This window comes from Canis lupus, chromosome 20, assembly GCF_048164855.1.
Source record: "Canis lupus baileyi chromosome 20, mCanLup2.hap1, whole genome shotgun sequence".
NCBI classification, from domain to species: domain Eukaryota; kingdom Metazoa; phylum Chordata; class Mammalia; order Carnivora; family Canidae; genus Canis; species Canis lupus.
This window is the reverse complement of record NC_132857.1, coordinates 4,837,766-4,853,698: the sequence shown is the minus strand read 5'-3', so window position 1 is coordinate 4,853,698 and position 15,933 is coordinate 4,837,766. Positions and strand designations below refer to the sequence as shown.

General features: G+C 44.3%; 1 protein-coding gene and 1 long non-coding RNA gene across 8 annotated transcripts in view; one reads left to right on the top strand and one right to left on the bottom strand.

Moving 5' to 3' along the window:
- The window catches only part of MAML3 (mastermind like transcriptional coactivator 3), a 472,489-nt gene that overhangs the window by 92,682 nt on the left and 363,874 nt on the right, over positions 1 to 15,933 (bottom strand). The gene's annotated exons all lie outside the window — the stretch shown is intronic.
- LOC140611625 (uncharacterized) lies at positions 5,530 to 10,420 on the top strand. The gene is made up of 3 exons (XR_012012721.1): positions 5,530 to 6,481; positions 9,177 to 9,307; positions 9,744 to 10,420. It is a non-coding gene; the product is annotated as an uncharacterized lncRNA (long non-coding RNA).

Here is a 15,933-nt window from a genome sequence, read left to right as displayed (position 1 = left end):
ATAAGGTTACTGATGCTAAGTGAGACTAAATAACTTGCTCAAGGAAGTACACCTAGTGTGGCAGGCACTATTAGCTGTCTAGTGAATGAATACTCCTCTTTCTTTCTTCATTAGAATCCTGATTGTTGTACTGGAGGGGAGATTCCCAGTCTAGAGGTGGCCATGGAATGCAGTGCTGGCCAATGAGATGAATGTAAAGTATACTGGGAATCTGTGATTGGCCCTGCCCCCTCTCCTTGTCCCTTTTTTCTTTTTCCTGGAACCTGAAGTGCAGATGTTAGGCAAGTGGTAGAGATTCTATCTTAGGACCTTGAGAAGACAATAAATATGAGGATAAGAGAAACAGATGAAGGAAAAACAGAGAAGTATCTGACATCAAAGATCAGTTGCATTTCTTCTGACTTGCCTATTCTGGTTTATTACATGAAAAAAAGGAAATATATTTTTTATTGTCTAATGCCTCTTTTACATAGACAACCAACATTCTATTAAGGGGTAGGGCTGAAATTGAAACCTAATTCAAATATACCCAAGGACCTTGGTCATAACACGACATTTAATCTACTACTGGATCATGATATACTGTGTTTCAGAGCGCCAACAGTCTAGAAAAGCCTTAGACTAAGGGATGAGTATGGCATAATTTCTGTGGCTCATACTGAGACTCATAGCTTAGATAGTTCTAGTTCCTTGGGCTTTTCTGGAGTTTGGGGCCAGATCTTAGTCCAGGATCTACGGAACTGATTGGTTCTTATCTTCCATGAGTTTTAGGCTACTTACTGGGAAGCCAGAAGAATCTGACTTATATCACTTGGGATAGCTCTAGATCACACTGCATTCGTTAGGGGTATTCTGATGCAGAGCCACATCACTGCGGCAGCCCCAAGTGGAAATATTCCAAGATGAGGGGCTTGCCTGGTAACCCAGACAGTTTTATTTTGATGCAGAGAAAAACAGTGTATCTTTTAGAAACAAAGGGTTGGTTCGCAAATTGCAGTTCAGCATGGCAGATTGAATACATGTTTATCTCCTCTCCTTTTCTACCTTACTTACCTTCCACAAAAATGACAAAAAAAAAAAAAAAAAAAAAGAAAGAGAGAGAGAGAAAGAGAGATTTTTTTAAAGAAAACACAAGGCTCTACATAAAGAGGATAGGAAAGAAGCCAAAAGCAGATATGAGATGTCAACATAATTTTGGAAACTGGAAAGCTGATGAATGAGTGGTAACTAATTTAGCCTAGCAGGAAAAGCTGAAATCTGAACTTTCAATGTTGGAAAAGCCAAAGAGAAGGAAGACAATGTATGTTAAGAACCTTAAAAAGCTCAGGGCTGTATACTTTGTGTGGCAAACACTATTGGAGGCACCAGATACCTCTTATGATAGGGTGAAGATGGGGCTAAAAACCAGGGGTGTTGGTTAAAGGTCTGTTTAAGAAGGGTTGACACTGAGACCCTTCTGTGCGTGGCTATACCACTGTACTTTCTCTACCCAGAAAAGGTTTCCTTTCAATAAGTGGAAGCAGAGGGACTTGGCATATGGCCACAAGGCACAGCTGACAGCGGCATGCTATACTGGAAACAGGGGAATTAAGTGGAAATCTACAAGTCAGTGGTGAGATAACCCTACTCCATTCCAAACCCTTCCTCCACTTAGCTTGTATCTCCTAAACAGAAGATCAGTAGGGTCCTCCCTAGGGAAATTAACCAGTCTATGATAATGACTAATAGATTTTGGATGCCCCATGGCTGGGTTCCAGGCCAATCACCACCACTTGGAAGTCCTCACATATAAACATAGGACTCCCAGTTACACTGCTATCTTCCTCTTAACATTGAATGCATAGGTATGACGAAAGCCTTTAACACAAAATGCAGAATCCAAACAAACAAATAGAAAACAGAAAATAAAGGCAACAGGAGAATGCTTTAAAAAAATCATTAGTACCAGAAAGAAAATTAACTGAACCTATAAATTATGAACAGGACCATAAAAGCAAAAACAAAACTTTTATAAATTAAAAATATGGTAGTAGAAATAATAAACTAAAGGCTGGGAAGGTAATATCAAGAAATCCTTAGGAAAGCAGAACAAACATCAAAAAGATGGAAACTAGAAGAGAAAAAGATACAAAAAATGGGGGATCAGTTCAGAAGGTACAGCAACCAAATAACATGAATTCCAGAAAGACAGAAAACAGAGTAGAGGATATCATCAAAGAAATCACATAAGAAAATTTTGCACAACTGAAGTTCAATATGAACTTCCATATTGAAAAGGCCTAGAAAATTCCCTGAACAAGGATTACAAAACAGACCATACTGTGATACATCACTGCGAAACTTCAGAAAGCCAAGAATTTCAAAAGATCCTCCAAGTTTCCAAAGGGTGGGAATTAAAACAACAATGGGCATTTGGGCCGCAACCCTTGGGAAGCCAGAAGAAAATGCATTAAGTGCTCAAAATTCCTCCTGAGAGGTATTCATGGCCTACGGATGCTATATTCGGTCAGATATGAGGGAAGAACAAAGCTATTTCCATACAGGTGAGACCTCAGACATCTACCTGTCATGTCAATTCGGGAGTTCTCAGGCAGTTGTCAGAGGCTACATTCCACTAAAATGAGGATTAATGAAGCTGGAGAAGAAGACGTGGCTTCCGTGAACAGGGGACCTGACAGAGGAACCAGGCGGAGAGAAGGCTCAGGAAACCAGCTCTGCAGCCGTTGTAGCACCAACCTGGGTGGGAGCAGAAAGATGGGGAACTCTGGGGGAATAAGTCCATGAAGAAATGGACTGGTGACCTTTGTTTGCAAAGGTACTGAGAGGAGATTTGTACTGCTGAGGAAGATTCTGTGAATGGCTGAAGAACAGGAACTTCAAGGACTAAGCAAGCGAACAAAGCAATACAGCCAATAACCTCAGGAAAAGCAAATGATGTGCAAGATATAAATGTAGTCAAAGCCCACCATCTGGCTCAGCTGTGAACATTCATCTGCCCTACTACACACACACACACACACACACACACACACACACACACACAGAGTACGGATTTCACCAAGAGTTGTGATACAACAAATATTTGGGAACAAGGAGAAGAAGCATGTCTGAGAGGTAGAAGGGGTAAGTGAGCTGAATCCATATTTTCTGTGGTAAGGAGTCAACAGGTAACAGTCAACAGGTAATACATCTAAAATATGATAATCAAGAGATAACTGGAAAAACATGTTATTAAAAATACAGAGGTTCGTAGCAGAAGAAACAGCTAAAATATTGTTAGGCTGGGGTGCCTGGGTGGCTCAGTTGGTTAAGCAATTGCCTGCAGCTCAGGTCACGATCCCAAGGTCCCAGGATGGAGCCCCCCCCCCCCCGCCCCAATCAGGCTCCCTGCTCAGTGGAGAGTCTGCTTCTCCCTCTCTCTCTGCCCCTCTCCTGCTCATGCGTGCTCTCTCTCTTTCTCTCTTTCTCAAATAAAATATTTTTAAAAATGCTACCTATTCAAAAAAAAAAAAGGTTTACCATCTAATAAGGTAGCATTAGATAAGTCAAGGAAAAGTCACTGCATGTAAAATATGAGAAGCAGGAAGAGAAGAAGAAGAAATAAAATTACATGAGAGTCAAAACTAACTCTGATGAAAGGAGACTCAAATTCTGGCTATGTGAAAGACAGACTGGAAAGCGAGAAAGCTCTACTTTTGAACAAAAGACAAAGAGGTCCGTTCTATAACTTAGTGTTCACTCAGGTGTCCATTAAATGGATGGCTTGTACATTCAGAAACAAGGGGAAGACGGGACACCTGGGGGGCTCAGCAGCTGAGCATCTGCCTTGGGCTCAGGGCCTGACCCCGGGTCCCGGGATTGAGTCCCCCGTTGGCCTCCCCGCATGGAGCTTGCTTCTCCCTCTGACCGTGTGTCTGCCTCTCTCTCTCTGGGTCTCTCATGAATAGATAAGTAAAATCTTTAAGGGGGAAAAAAAAAGAAACAAGAGATGATAACATCCCGAGGTGCACTGTACTTATTAAAATAAAATTCATTTGAGGACTGAATCATTTCTCTCAGAACAGACAATAAGACCTGTTGAATAATCACAGCCAATATTTATTGAGAGCTTATTATGTGCTAGACACTATTTTTTTTTAAGATTTTATTTATTTACTCATGAGAGACCCAGAAAGAGAGAGGCAGAGACATGGGCGGAGGGAGAAGCAGGCTCCCTGCGGGGAGCCCGACGTGGGTCTCCATCCTGGGACCCCCGGGGTCACGGCCTGGGCCGAAGGGAGGTGCTAAACCGCTGAGCCACCCGGGCGGCCCTGTGCTAGACACTATTTTAAGCATGTTATAAATATTAACTTAAGTAATTCTCAAAACAGTTCTACAAGATGCATACTATGATGTACGGCTGAGAGGTAAAAGTCTCTATCTTAGAGAAGGGGAAATAAAGACCTAAAGAAATAAAGTAACTAGCCCAAGATTATGGGTGGTAAGTGGCAGAGGGGGATTCCAAAACCCCAGGCTCTTAATTTAAATCTATCTCTGTAAAGTACACAATTAATATAATTATCAGCACCCGGAGGCCTAGGTAAGAAAAGATATTTTGCATCAATGGCACATTTTTAAAAAATTTTTTTTACAGGTAGTATTCTGTTTGGTATATGCTTTATGTGGATTCCAGAATTCAACTGGGATAAGGTTAGAAGTTTCCGTTCAAAACTGAAGTTTTCTCTGAAGATGAGTTTCAGAAATCAGGTCAGGACTTCCTTCCTTGCCTACAATTCATCTCAGACCTCAGGAGATAAACAGCAGTTGGAGCAGTAACACAGCAACAATAAGGATGACGATGAGCATAATAAATAATACTTACAATGTTTGAACCTTTGTGCCACTGGGAAAAAAAAGGGAAAATACTCATTGTATCCAATGGTAGAAATATCACATCTGTGCATATAGTCACCTCAGCCCCAATATAATTCTTTTAAGACTGCCAAGCTCTGAGACCCAGAAATGGTGAGTCACTCAGGAGGGGAGAGAGGGTGGGGGGCGGGGGGGGGGGGGGGGGGAAGAAAGGATAAAAATAGAGATGTTGATTGCATTGTTGCTAATTCAGTTTAGCTCCAGCAGCCCCAGCCTGGTGAGTCAACAGCAGTGACAAGAAGACACAAGAAAGAAAGCAGCACGCTCCTGGGGGGGGGGGGGGGGGGCTGAGCAGAGGGGATGCAGAAGGCCACCTTGGGAACGTCACGCCAAGACAAGACCAACAGCACTGAGACGGTGGTGTGGGTTCAAAAACAAACAAGTAGAAAACAAGTAGAAAGGGCTGAGGGATGAAATGGGCTCAAATCGATGAGCGGTGGTGCCACTGACCCTCTGGTAAAAGCTGCCTTTTGTAAGAATGCCCTGGACGTGGGGGATGGGGCCTGCACACCCCAGCCGCGGAGGCCAACTTGCACCGTTCAAACAGAGCATTGTTTTCTCTGGGGTATAAGGCTTACTGTGATTCCAGACTTGTCGCCATGGCAGCGGTGGGGGAGGGAGGGAGGAAAGGAGGAACAGATGGGGGTCACCCAGGTCCTAATTCTCATGCAAAGGCCCCCATCCCTCTCCCCTCTCTCCTGGAGGAGTCCTGCCCTGAGCTGCATCTTCTCTCACTACCCCGATGACGTCAATCCAGTTCGAGGCCATAGATCTTCTGGGGTGCCTACTGTGTGTGCGTCTTTCACTTCTAATAATTAACATTAGCTTCCATTAAGATACTTTCCCTCTGCTGGGTTATGAGAAACTGAAACAGGAAAAAGACCTAGTTTCCTACTCTCAGAGTTTATCTTTTCCTAGTCCCAAATCTAAATAGGTCAAAAATCTGTAGCCTTGTGTGCGGAAGATAATGAATGAATGTACGTGGATCTGACTGTCAACCCCTCATGGCAACCTTGGGTTACACTTACAACCTTATAGGACCATGGGGTAGCCTGCGGGCATCTTCAGTTACCGCGTGATGGTCCTTCTCCCTCTAGTTTCTTGCCTGCGTATCACACACCGCTAGGCCCATCCTGCCCGAACATACGCGGCCTGCCTTCCGTGGTTATCCAAAGTTGCCAGCTTGGAATTCAAGATCCGCCACAGCCAGTCCCAACCCGCCTACCACTAATCTTCCTCTGTCCTTGTAATGTTTCCAAGTTCTTCGGAGGGTAAGGGTGCAATGGGCAGAGTGAATGAATGGATCGATGAATGAATCCATAAATAAAACAATAAAATGGGCAAGCAAACATCAAAAAACTCATCTCCATCTCCAAGCTTTGGCTCATGCAGTTACCACAGGAATTGTTCTTCTCCCTGGCTTTCATCCATCCAGTTTCGATGAAGGTCTACTTCCTATCTCAAAGGTTTCTCAAATTCAGTACAATCCAAGTGAAATACGTGATCTCTACACTCTGTATCTCAGGGACTGGAACCACCGCCGCCAATCAAGTTTTCGCAGCCCAGAAAGGTAGGCTCCGCCCTGATGCATCTTTCTCCCTCGATCCCAAGTTTGAAATACGGTCAAAGCCCTTTCACTGTCACCTCCCCAGGGTGTCTCCACCCCACTCACTTCGCTTTGTTCCAGTAGCCTCCCACTCTATCCTGGCAGTTTTCAAACTAGAGGACTGAAGTCTACTCAGCTCTACGTTGTGGTCAGGGGGACGTCTTCAAAATGGACATGTGATCATACTGCACGCCTACTTGAAACTCTTCAGTGGCTTCCCATGGCTTTTAGGACAGTGGGGAGAATCTTTCCCCCGGACCCTGATGCGATCTGACCCAGGTGTATCTCCCAGCCTCCAGCCACCCCACTAGGGTGGAGCCTTCTGGCGATTCCACTTGCTCTCCTGGCAAGCTTGCCATCTCTCTCCCAGCCTTGGGGGCTCACGACACTATTTCTTCTAGCTGGGATGCTCCACGCTGGGTGCCCGGTCTGCTGGTGCAGTGGTTCTCAAACTTCAGAGTCCATCACAATTACCTGCACGGGTGGTTAAACCCCAATCGCTCGGCCTTTGATTCAGTGGGTCTGGGGTGCCTAATTAATTGCAATTCTAATAAGCAAGCTTCCAGGTGATGCTGATGCTGCTGGTCCTGGAACTACACTTTGAGAATCGCCACCCTAGCGACCTTCTTTTGCTTTTCTAGATCTCTGAGAAGTCTTCCCTGACTAGTCTTCCACCCTTGCTAGCCTATACGTGCTCAGGGCCATCTATACATTCCCTTCCCAGCACTGGCCCTCATCCTGTAATTATGTATCTGTGTGATTATTTCACTAAGGTCTGTCTCTGTGTTAGACCCCTATGCGTGAGGTTGAGGACCATCTCTGTTTTGTTCAGCATTCTGTCCCCAGCTTCTACCTGGCCCATAGTGTGTGCTCAATAAACATTCGCTAAATGTGGACTAATCCCTTATATAATGTTTGCTCTAGTTAACGGAAGGCATAGCGCTGTTCCTTCTTTTGAAGGTTAATTTTATGTGTCAAGTGGACAGAGCTTCGTGATGCCCAGATAGGTGGTAAAACATTATTTCTGGGTGTGTCTATGAGGGTGTTTCTAGAAGAGATGAACATTTGAAAATACAGCAGACCGAGTAAAGAAGATCCCTCTCGTCAAGTCAGGTGGGCATCATCCAGTCCACTGAGGGCCTGAACAGAATGAAAAGGTGCAGTTAAGGCCAATTTGCTCTTTGCTTGAGCTGGTACGTCCACGTCTCCTGCTTGTGGACTTTGGCACTCCTGGTTCTCAGGCCTTGGACTCGGACTGAGACTTAGATCACCCGTCCCTCGATTCTCAGGCCTTCAGGTTCGGACTGAATTATATACCACCAGCTTTCCTGGTTCTCCAGCCTGCAGAGAGCAAGCAGACTGTGGGACTTCTTGGCCTCTGTAATCATGTGAGCCAATTCCTATAATAAATCTCCTCTGGTATGTATGGTATATATATATATATCTTATCGGTTCTTTTCTCTAGAGAACCCTAATATGCTTCCTATGTATGACTATTTTATTTACAAGAAGTTGATATATTCTAAAGCTTCCCTGGAATAAGAAAATCACCAAATACTGTTAAAGACCAGGGATAATTGGTGAAAATGTGTCAGAACCAGAGAAATGGTTTACAAAAGATACTAGCGCCCATTGCGAGGCCCACTTCCTTGTGACAGAAATAAGCAGGTACCCGGCTGTCCTGCACGAATGCTGGCCACCACCAGCAACGAGGGCCGCCTCCAAGGTGAGAAAGAGAGAAGCTCTGCAGCGGCTCTCAGGTTTCCTGGTGAAGAGGCTCCTCCAAGTCTTGGCTTCCTATTGCTAAAATACAGATATAATAATAGTACTTACACCTCATAAGGTCGTTGGGATGATCAAAAGGGATATTATGTGGAAATAATTTAGTGCAATGCCTAGAATGTAGCAAATACTCAAAAATGTTAGCTATCATTATGGGTTGGTATTACAGTAGTCTTCGTAATCTGGGTCTTTTAGGACTAGTCTCATTTAAAATACTCTGCCCCAAGACAGCACAGAAATTTTTTTTTGGTCAGGAAAACACAGTTGCACATGTGATCTCTATCAAACACCTTAGTATTTATATACTATCTTGTATTTTAATGAATTCAGCAAACATGCATTAAGTGACTACTGCATGCAGTCATTTGGCTTGGCATGGGAGGCATTTCCAGATTGGTTAACAATCTTAAGGGGGGAGAGAAACATAAATAACCAACTAGAGTGTAAGGCAGAGTGAAATAAACATTATGAGGGCACCTATAAAAACCTACAGGAAAGGCAAGGAAGGTCAAGATCATTTCTGAGTGAGGTGGTGTCCGGTTCGACCTGGAAAGTAGAGTGTGATCTTGATGAGCAGAGAAGCAGAGTGTTTCAGGCCATTCCAGGCCTCAGGAACATAATTGGCTGAGGCTCTGACTCCCTGAAGTGCATGGCTCACTTAGAGGAAAGAGAAAAGAACAGTGTGCCTGCAGAGATGAGGGACGTAGTGAGAGGGAGAGGAAGCTGGGAAGGTATTTGGGGTCAGATCATATATAATTTTGAATGTAATGCTGAGAAGTTAGCATTTTGCTCTATAGGTAAAATGGAGGTAACACGGTTCCAACTGTATCCTCTATATGAAACTGTTCAATATTTTATCTTGTCATTTTTTTCTCAGGTTTGGCTTGGGGAAGACAGGCATGATGTCCACAGTCATCTGACTGGCTGGCTGGGTTTGCAAGCCTAGCCCTCCATTTGCTTCCACATCTTTTAGGGCAATTTCTTCCACTTGGGCTACACTGCCAACAAGTAAGTGGTCACAAGTAGTCATGACTATTTCTAAGCACCCAAGTGTTCTCAGGGATATGATTTATTAGGAAAGTGCGATTAGAATGAGTAGCTAGATAGAATTAGGTGGCTTTCTTACACATTCTTGACTCAGATTTTTCTCCACTCCAATCCTACTGAGGTTTGAAGAGCTTCTTAAACCGATTCTGCATGTTCACCTTTTATACTTTATGTCAAAATCAGGGAACACACACAGTCCTCATTTTCAGCTGTTTTCCTACATGTTGAGCAATCTGCTCATTTTCTTCTGCTCCAAATCCTCTGGTAAGACAGTATTTTGATGACTTGGACTTTCTCATTTGGGCAATGGTGCTGTGCTCAGCACTCCAATACCCTAACTTTCTCCCTCTCATTCACCTCTAGTATAATGAAGAAATGACCTTGTTTCCATCCACAGGGCTGCCACGAGAGAGGGTGGCAGATATGACGCGTGCATTCAGGTCAGCAGTGCAAATCTCCGACATGGCATTTTTCCATTCAGGAAAATGTCTGTCAGCCCCTTGACCAACTTATTTGAAGATCCTGGCAATGAAGTGGCTGTTACACAAGTGGCACAGAGACCTCTGCTGCTCTTTGAAAGAGACTGCTTCTGAAGGAACATGAAACTGCAAAAAATATCGGCTTGTATTAGACTGTGACTATGCGTTACATGTGTTTTAAAGAAAAGAAGGAAATTGAAGAGAAGCATGAAGTCATTTCAAGACTGATGCTGAGCTATCCTACCACTCATTTCACTGGAACTTGGGCTGATGAGAGAAAGTATCTCTTCCATTATTACAATTTTCTCTAGGTTATTCTGAAAAGTTCTACTCTGGTTTCAGTGATGGAAAAAAAAACAAAAAACCCAACCCAACAGAACCTTATTCTCCATTTCACTAAATCAAAAATCCACTCTCAAATTGTTTATATTCTCGGTCTCCTTAAAACACTGGCTTCATATGTTTTATGTTCTGCATATTTTCACTTATATCATGGACATTCCCCATGTTCTTAAGCACTCTTCTAAAATACTTCAATAGAAAAAAAAATAAAATACTTCAATATCTTTGAAATATTCCTTCAGTTGAGTGTACCATAATTTAACTAGTCCTCTACTCTTGGTCATATAGTTATTTTTTTTTCTGTTGAATTTTTATTTTTTATTTTTTTAAAAGAATACTCTTGTTCTTAGTGGATTTTATGAAATATATAGTTATTTTTTGTAAATTTTTTTACCACTAAATAACACTGTTATAATAATGCAAAATTACATATATTTACAATTTTTTTCCTTCATCTCATTTCTGATCGTGTTCGTAAGATAAATTTCCTTAAGCATAGTCGCTGGGCCAGGGGACAGGAGTACCTTTGGGGACTTCTCCACACAGACTGCTAAATTGTTCTATGCCTATTTCCCATGTGTGAAATGTTTGGTGACACTGCTTGAAGGTTTCTATGAGAAAACCCATTATCAAATTGACTGGAAGCAGCAATTTCTGTTATCAAAGTAAATCTATTGTTATCATTATCAGAATGGATTATTTTGTTTGCCTGAATGGAGCTGATCACTGAGCTTCACTTTAAGTTAATTAGATGAACTATCAATTGCAAAGGTTGTGAAACACATGTATTAGGCAACAAGCTAATCTCAGGAAGCTCGAGGTCCTGCTGCAAGGCCTGTCTTTCCGCCACCCATCACCCAGAGCAACAGCAGAGGCTGAGAGCAAGGAGTCGGGGAACCTGACCTGGCTGTTAGAATGTGCCATTTCTGAGTTCAAAGCCTGACTCTGTACCCTGGTAGCTGGGTAACTTTGGGTCAGGCTCATTTTTCTCCTCTGTGGAATGTGGATAAGGATGTGGGAAACCAAGGCAGAAGAGAAATTATTAAATCTCCTTACTATCTACAGCCCATTGACAAGTCCTTGAAACAGGCAGAGTGACCTCCCTCTAGGGACTCAACTCTCTCGATGTTAATACTTTGCAAAGGGCAGAAGGCAATCTTAGCCCAACCCCCAGGATCCTGCGAGTCTACTTTAACATATAAAAATTCCTTTGGCAACTTCCTTTATCTCTACCCCCAAGATATGTGTTGGCAGTCAACCCCAAGCATATGACCCATCGATATACGTCTGAGGGGTTTCATGACTCAGGTTTTATTAGACAGCAAAAAATGACTCTTTCCCAACAATAGCTGGCCCCCTCAAGGTCCTGGAAACCTTGCTTCCAAAATTCCTTGGAGACTTCTGCAATCCCTGACCCCCTCTCAACTCGAAAGTATATAATGGGCCATTCCTCATGATCCTGGTGCAGTTCTTTCTGCCCATGGGTCCTGTCCCCGTGCTTTAATAAAACTACCTTTTTGCTTCAAAGACATCTCAAGAATTCTTTCTTGGCCATTGGCTGCAAACACTAACGTCTTTTCCTACATCAGATAATACGGCCTAAATTTGAAGGATGTGTGAGGATGAAGTGGGATAAAACACTTATCACAGTCCCAAGTGTACGCTTCCGGGAAGTACTTATTTTTTTAAAAAAATTATTAATTCCAAGTTCACCATTGTCTATGGAACTTTAATATTTGGAGATTAAATGAAACCGGAAATAAGCCATCTAATTGGGACCAGAAGTTTCTAAACTTCACACAGCTTTCTTAGCCCTCTGTGTTGGTAAGGCAGTTGAGAGTCAAGATCATCATTATCATCATCATCACCATTATGGTGGCAAACAAGGCAGTAGCGGTCTCAGAGGCAAGGGCTCCAGGAGACTAGCGCCTCCCACTCTGTACTTGGTGCCGATTTTCTTTCTTTTTTTCCTTTATTTTATTATTTTTTTAAGATTTTATTTATTCTTTGAGAGAGAGAGAGAGAATATCTGAGCAGAAGGAAGAGCAGAGCAAGAGAAACAAGCAGATCCCATGTTGAGTGTGGAGCCTGATGCAGGGCTCAATCCCACCACCCTGAGATCATGACCTGAGCTGAAATTGAGAGTCAAGACACTTAAGCGACTGAGCCACCCAGGCGCCCTGGTGCTGACTTTCTAGTGTGCGTCCTGGGCCTCAGGCCTCTTACCAGCCCCACTTCGCTTCTTTGGGTAACAGGTATGTGGAAGGAAGAATCAGGCGTCATGCTTTCGAGTCTCAGGAGTGCCCTTATTGGTCCTAGACCTATGGGCAGGGCTTTTCGGCCCGGGGAAAGGTTCTCCACACTTAGAGCACAGCATCTGCTCCATCGGAAAGTGGGCTCCCTTAGAATCCATTCCTTCCTTTTGCTGACCACAAACAAAAAGGAAGCAGCTGCAGAAGTGCACACAGACATCAGGGCCTCGGTAGGATGGCTGCCTGCAAGGGGAGGGGGGTGAGTTACGGGCCCACTTCAGTGATCCGCTCCACATCTAAACCCGAACCAGGCAGGAAGCTACAAATCCTAATTCCAGTTCCAAGTAAGGAGTGGGAAAGAATAATCAGAACTCTTATCTGCTTCGCTTTTCAACCAACTTGATGCCATCATCTTCAGAGCGATGCAGGAAGCACAGCCCTGACTCTGAGGAACAGAAGAAATGGTTGCCTACTCTCTCTCCCCAAAGTGCTCGAAAATCAGGCAGGGGCGTGGGTGTACAGATCTGTGCCTCGATCCTTCCTGTTTAGCTGCAGGTGTAGAACACATGCAGGCAGGGACAAAAAAAAAACAAAAAAAAAAAACAAAAAAAAAAAACAAAACAAAACAAAAAAAAAAACCACAGAGTTTTAAAATGAATAAAATGGACTAAACGTAGGGGGAAACTTGGATATTTTGTAGTTTTGTGTCTGGGATGTCCCTGGGTGTTAAGAAATTCATAATGCTGCCTAACTCCTTCTGAGAACATCACTAAGTGATTCCTCATCATCCAGGTCAGTCACATTTTAACACCTGTACCTCGCGATTCCATGATTATGACCAGCACGGGGAACAGGTTAAGTTTCACACCGCAGGTGACATGATGAACCACTGCTGAAAAGCTCAGGACTGAACTGGTACAGCCGAGGCTAGCCCTCTGCCCCCACGGAGGACCTTAACCATCCTTCGGCCGCCTTCCACCCTTGCCCTCTTTCACAGACACACACGCAGAGCACCACCGGCCATGGCAGTGGTGGGACAAAGGCAAGGGATGGTGGCCACTGGCACCTGTGTCATACCTCTCTTGGCTGTGTGCATGAGTGCTGACCTTCCCTGTCCTTGGGGTTTGTGTGCAGGCTCCGCTCAGGTGGGAGGCAGTAGCACAGGAGCAGGATGTAGGGCATCAACAGCTCATAAACCCACTGCCCAGGACCTTCACTCTACCTTCTGTTGAGTTCATCAAACAAGGAGGCCAAGAGACTGAGGTGGTTCTAATACCTTGGCAGCCCAAGTAAGCAAACCAAAACCTAAGTCTCTAAGTGCCTCCTGGAGAAATCAAAACCTAAGGACAAACAATCATAAATGGCCAACTGGGCTTTTCCAAGTAAGGCAAGTAAGTTTTTTTTTTTTTTTTTTTAAGATTTTATTTATTTATTCATGAGAGATACAGACAGAGACCCAGGCAGAGGGAGAAGCAGGCTCCACACAGGGAGCCCGATGCGGGACTTGATCCCGGGTCTCTAGGATCTGGCTCTGGGTTGAAGGCAGCGCTAAACCGCTGAGCCACCTGGGCTGCCCAAGGCAGGTAAGTTATAGCCCATCAAATAATTTCCTTGCTCTGCCTCTGCCTTTTCTCTGTTCCCTATGCATCTTTCCCTGTAGTTTCTGACTGTGGAGCGCTCCTACCCATTTCTGGTTTGGTGCTGCCCCATTTGAATTGACTTTCGCTCAAATAAACTCTTAAAACATTTTTAAAATATGCCTCAGTTTATCTTTTAACACCTCCTCCTCCCTGCTCTACTTTTTCTTTTCTTTTTTTTTCCCATAGCATTTACAACTAACACACGATATAATTTACACTTCTATGTCCTGCTTAGCAGTCTGCTAGAGCAGAATGCGAGCTGCACGAGGGCAGGCACCATTAGTCTTTTTGTACACGGACATTTTAGACATTTAGACCAAAAGTGGTTGGCGCACAACAGATGCTCATTAAATATTTGTTTAATAAATGCATGCTCGGGATCCCTGGGTGGCACAGCGGTTTGGCGCCTGCCTTTGGCCCAGGGCGCAATCCTGGAGACCCGGGATCAAGTCCCACGTCGGGCTCCCGGTGCGTGGAGCCTGCTTCTCCCTCTGCCTGTGTCTCTGCCTCTCTCTCTCTCTGTGTGTGACTATCATAAATAAATAAAAATAATTAATAAAAAAACAATAATAAATGCATGCTCGTTAGCCATCCTAATTTAGATTATAGTTAAGCAACGGATAAGGCCACAGGCCAAGACCTATTTATCTATTTGAAATACTTACCCCCACCTCCTGGGCCCTCAGGCCCAAAGCCTCTTGGCATCCACAGAGCAGTTAGCTCTGACGCTGCCCAACAATCACTGTCACTTGGTAAAATTGAGGAGGAAGTAAAATATTTACTGAAGCAGAAACTCTGGGGGGCAGTAGCCTGGGTTGTTTTCACTTAACTAATGATGCCCACTGACACCCCACACCCACCTCGGTATTTATTTCAGGAGCGATACAAGCAAGTGTACGATTTTGATCTGGGTTTTGATTCATGGGTTTTGTTAAATGTACACATCGGTCATAGCGCCACTAACTAAAATGAGAGAAGATCCTTGCTTAAGTGGCTTCCTGTCCTCAGAATGCCTCCTGCGTTTCTTTTCAGTACATGTTTAAGAAGGGCCTTGAAAGTATGCAAGGGAACAGAGAGCAAAAATAAAAGAATACTGAGGCTGGGATCTCTCAGGTCCTTCCAGTTGCTGAGCGGTGGAATTAGGGCAAATAGAGAATTTTTTGCACAAACCAGGATGAGTGGCATCAACTGGGACGTCTTGGGCAGATGGTGCACGCGGTGTCTCACATCATCAGCTTCTATCCCATTAGAAGAGGGCAAGGGGCTGGCAGAGATCAGTGCATCCGAAATGCCAGAAGTTCTGAGGTTTGCATCCTACTTGGTTTGAATCCAAGGGTCACAGATGTTGATCAAAATATTCATGTCGCCAATGTACACTGATTTCACTAGTTCCTAAGTAGCGGGCAAGAGTGCTGGATAAATGACCTCACAGGTGAACCTACTTCCCCATTAGTTTCCAGCTCTTGGGCAGGATGGTCACCGAGACCTTGTCGCAGCCAAGGCCACTGCAGCTGTGGAGCTGGCGCAGCCGATGCCTCCTTCTCCCCGGGTGCGTCCCTCTCCTTACCCCCTGCCCCCCAGCGTGCGGTCCCCACTCCTTCCAACCGGGTCCCGACTTTTCAGTTCTTGCAGCACAATCAGAATAAGTGAAAGAGGACCCTGGTTTTCCAGAGGGACCCGGCGTCTTCAACATCCTTAGCAGTTCACCTTCTACAACCTCAGGGCAGCCTCTGGGCAGCCCCTCCTGCACCCCCCCCCCACTCCTCCCTTTGGTGTCGGCTTCTCAAATTCATGAAGCCCATCTAGACGGGAGGAATTTGGACCAGAATTATGAGCCATTCAGTGCAAGCTCCCCCTTCCCTTTAAAAAAGAGG